Here is a 4,953-nt window from a genome sequence, read left to right as displayed (position 1 = left end):
TACTCACCGGACATGTCACCCATTGAGCATGTTTGGGATGCTCTGGATCGGCGTATACGACAGCGTGTTCCAGTTCCTGCCAATATCCAGCAACTTCGCACAGCCATTGAAGAGGAGTGGACCCGCATTCCACAGGCCACAATCAACAACCTGATCAACTCTATGCAAAGGAGATGTGTTGCACTGCGTGAGGCAAATGGTGGTCACACCAGATACTCACTGGTTTTCGGACCCCCCCCGGACCCCCAAATACAGTAAAATTGCACATTTTAGAGTAGCCTTTTATTGTGGCCAGCCTAAGGCACACCTGTGCAATAATCATGCTGTCTAATCAGCATCTTGATGTGCCACACCTGTGAGGTGGATGGATTATCTCAGCAAAGGAGAAGTGCTCACTAACACAGATTTAGACAGATTTGTAAACAATATTTGAGAGAAATAGGCCTTTTGTGTATATAGAAAAAGTCTTAGATCTTTGAGTTCAGTTCATGAAAAATGGGGGCAAAAACAAAAGTGTTGCATTTATAATTTTGTTGAGTTTATATATATATATTCTTTTTAAATCTAAATATAGATATAAAATATAATTTGATAAAATTATAATGAATCATTAATATAACTGACAAAATATAAATTCTGATTCATAAAAATATTATTATTTGAAAATATGTACTTTCTATTGAAAGTACTGAATGTAATTTGATGCTGTTTTCAACTGACTTCATTTTTTAGAAGATAATTAGTCTCTCTCTCCCTCTCTCTCTCTCTCTCTCTCTCTCTCTCTCTCTATATATATATATAATATCAACTGTATTTCACAAATTATTTAAAAAAAAATTTATATCTACATTGAAATAATTCAAAAATAATATAATACATTTTAAGTGTCACAAATGTAAAACTATATACTGTACACTTGATTGTCTCTTTAGTTCTCAAAAAATTTATTAAATATTCATTTTATAAAATATACTATTAATGTATATTTTAGATATGTATATTATAAATTTTATATACACACAAAATATCAACTGTACTTCATTATTTAAAAATATATATTTTTTTATGTTTTTCAATATATTTGATATATGGCAAATTTTATTTTCAAGCATATATTGACATATATTGAAGTCAGTTTTTATCATGTCTGTTCAGTGATTTACTCGTCTAACACAGTAATGTAATGTCATTGAATGATCTCCATTTCTCAGCAGTGAATGTTTTTTTTCATCAACCGATAACCCTAAAACTTTTTTCTGTTCTCAGGTTTGCAGTCAGATTTGTCCCAGCGCTCGAGAATCACAGCTTTATTAGGTCTACTTTTACAGTCTTCCCAGCTAACAAATCCCCAAGAAGCAGACATTGAGCTGAAGCATGAGAGAGCAGGTAGATCTAGTGTGTCCTTCAAACCTTACTTTGCTGTCCCTGCCTGCAGAAATGAGAGGAATCGCCCAAAGTAGGTCAGTCCTCACTCTCCTGGGTCAAACACGCCTTCCTATCTGCGCAGTACGTGCTCGACATGATAGCGTCAGCTGTGACAGCGGTCTGGAGCCTCGGGGTCCGGCGGTCGAGGGTTCCAGATCCGCTGCTGGTCATCAGAGGGATAAGAAGGCCGGTTCGCGACCTGTCATAGCCACGGGCGAGTGAGAGTAGCTCAAAGCCTTTGCTTGGGATTCTGGGATTGAGATGTACTGGTGAAGTCGCGTTTGCGAATTATTCTCAGAGATGTTGAGGCCCCTGCAAATTTCCCAGAATAAAGCTGTCATCGAATCCTTGTCACTGCTGTCACATGACCAGAGTCTGCAGATGCTTAGTCAATTAATTGGCTGGTAAATTAATTTTCTGTGCACGCCATATGTTTAAAGTTGTCATTTAAAGGGAACATATCATGGAAAACAAGTGTTGATACTGATTTCACATGCAAACAGTTAGCAAATCATAACTGAAGTTATTCAATCTTAAAGGTACAGTAGCAGAAACTGATGCTCCGTCATGGCAAAATTTCACTGGAAAGACAAATATGTACTTGCATTTGCATTCACGAACGCGTGTCAGAAAAATGGTGGAAAATTGTGGTCTAACAATAAAGAATGCCAGTTTTAAAGAAAACCAAGCCTTAATTTTTGCATTTCTACAAAACAATTGTGACTATATATATATATATATATATATATATATAATTAAAAGAACCAAAGACTTAAACTACTTCAGTCTGTGTGCACTGAATTTATTTAATACACAAGTTTCACAATTTGAGTTGAATTACTGAAATAAATGAACTTTTCCACAGCATTCTAATTTATTGAGATGCACCTGTACATCTAAAAGTACATTGTGATAGTATTTATTTACTGAATTTAATTTGTCATGTTATTAATTGCATTTGTTTTCTTTTTGCAAAATTCAAGAGAATACATTGGAAATACTATTTATTATATTTATTCATATTATTTATTGTAATTCTATAAATTTCTATATAAAAATATATATTTTTAAATAAATTGTGAAGTACAGTATATATAAATATATAATGTTTTCTTTTGCATTGTCACTAAAAATTATTAAGATGATTATCACACACCTTATAATTTATACAATTATTTGTAAATAAAACATGTTTTTAAAATAAATTGTGAAGTAGCTGAACATACTTTATGGCAGTACATATATACACAGCATATATATGCAAAACTATATTAGAACTACATGTAAATCAAAATGGGAATATGCGTTTGTGTGTGTGTGTATATATATATATATATACAGTATATTGTTGTATATTTATATATTTATATATAAATGTTCATCTTTTGATTCTGAGGTGAAATATGACACCAGCATTTCTTTGTGAGATCCAGCCCTACATATACCTACATCCTCATTGTCATTAAAAGGTCAGTGTCACTCTCAAACTTCTCTTTTGGCACCCTTAAACTGTTGGTAAAGTGCCTGTGGCCAGGACATGTAGCCCGGCCTTGCATAACAAACCTCCTTCCCTCTCGCTCATCAGCATCAGAACACAATGAGCTCCTCTGACATGAGAAGTGGAGTGGAGAAGCTTTTTTCAGGTTAGACCTAGTTCCCATCAGCAGCACTCTCTCCGCTCAGGAACGTACCGCAAAGACAGCCTCATGGGAAGTGTGAGCTGGTAAATTTTGCATAAGTCTGACACGCACACACGTACACGTGTTTTAAATAAGAGGCCGTCTGTCATGGAGTTTTCCAGGTGGACGTGCACTCTTTCTGTCCATCCTAAACGCAGCTGATAAGTCACCTTGCATCTCATCTTTGTTAGCCGACCGCGTCAACGTTAGCGCTCGCTGCGGGCCGATCTCGTGTGGTATCTTCACTGCATCCGGCCTGCTGGAAACACTGATCCCTCGGTGGTTTCTCTTTGCAAATCATTGGCTAGATATGCGTCCCAAGTTTGTGTGCCATCAGTTTATGGGATTCTTGCGGGATGCAGGTAGCATATGTGAGCAGTCACACCAGCTCTCCTATAGAGCCACAGGGCACCAATAAAAGCAGCCTATCAGAGACTATCAGCCTTCATGTCATTCTGATTTACGAGTATGCTTTGTGGCAAAAGGGGCTTCTTGTTTTGCTGACGGGTGGATTTCATACGGTGGTCTTTTTTTTCTTGCAGGTTTGCTAGTCTTGCTGAGCAACGTTCAGTAAACTGATGCTTTTTCATGTGATCACTAACTCTGCAAAATCTATCTCGACTTAAAGAATTAAATTAAATGTGCTGTTTGTTATCAAAGCACATTATTAAAAATTAGGTTTTCATAATCTTTTATCAAAATGTAACAGATTTTTCCATCTCTCTTATAATGGCATAACTAATATAGTGTTTAAGTCCTGTCACGTGATCATATTTGCAGGAAACAATGCAACCAAAATGTCACAACTACCAGTGAGAAACTCTGTGTTTTAAACATTGAGCAAAAAGTAAAGAATGCCTGTTTTAAACAAAACAAAGCCTTTATTTAGGACTATTGTGATTTATTCTTTGTGAAAACAAAAACAAACAAAAAAACATGACAATCACAGTTTTGCATTTTGATGATTATCACACATATTACAATGTATTTATATTATTTACTATTAATAATCAATTTTATTTTTAAACACATTGTGAAGTACAGTTGAAAGCACATTGTGGTAGTATTTATTATACTGGATTTATTAATTGTGGAATGTACACTGAACAAAATTATAAACGCAACACTTTTGTTTTTGCCCCCATTTTTCATGAGCTGAACTCAAAGATCTAAGACTTTTTCTATGTACACAAAAGGCCTATTTCTCTCAAATATTGTTCACAAATCTGTCTAAATCTGTGTTAGTGAGCACTTCTCCTTTGCCGAGATAATCCATCCACCTCACAGGTGTGGCATATCAAGATACTGATTAGACAGCATGATTATTGCACAGGTGTGCCTTAGGCTGGCCACAATAAAAGGCTACTCTAAAATGTGCAGTTGTACTATATTGGGGGGTTCGAAAACCAGTCAGTATCTGGTGTGACCACCATTTGCCTCACGCAGTGCAACACATCTCCTTCGCATAGAGTTGATCAGGTTGTTGATTGTGGCCTGTGGAATGCTGGTCCACTCCTCTTCAATGGCTGTGCGAAGTTGCTGGATATTGGCAGGAACTGGAACACGCTGTCGTATACGCTGATCCAGAGCATCCCAAACATGCTCAATGGTTGACATGCACAGGTGTGAGTATGCTGGCCATGCAAGAACTGGGATGTTTTCAGCTTCTTTGGTTATGCAAACCGATTGTTGCAGCAGCTGTCCGGGTGGCTGGTCTCAGACGATCTTGCAGGTGAAGATGCTGGATGTGGAGGTCCTGGGCTGGTGTGGTTACACGTGGTCTGCGGTTGTGAGGCCGGTTGGATGTACTGCCAAATTCTCTGAAACGCCTTTGGAGACGGCTTATGGT

General features: G+C 37.0%; 1 long non-coding RNA gene across 1 annotated transcript in view; it reads left to right on the top strand.

Moving 5' to 3' along the window:
• Positions 1-2,043, top strand: part of LOC107562271 (uncharacterized) — an 86,099-nt gene extending 84,056 nt beyond the window's left edge. The window contains exon 3 of the long non-coding RNA XR_001605965.1: positions 1,267-2,043. This is a non-coding gene — a long non-coding RNA (uncharacterized lncRNA). The remainder of the gene's footprint in view (positions 1-1,266) is intronic.
• The last annotated feature ends 2,910 nt before the right edge of the window (positions 2,044-4,953 follow it).

The sequence above is a fragment of the Sinocyclocheilus grahami genome, unplaced genomic scaffold (genome assembly GCF_001515645.1).
Source record: "Sinocyclocheilus grahami isolate Dianchi unplaced genomic scaffold, SAMN03320097.WGS_v1.1 scaffold815.1, whole genome shotgun sequence".
Classification (NCBI taxonomy): domain Eukaryota; kingdom Metazoa; phylum Chordata; class Actinopteri; order Cypriniformes; family Cyprinidae; genus Sinocyclocheilus; species Sinocyclocheilus grahami.
This window is presented reverse-complemented; position numbering and strand designations above follow the sequence as displayed.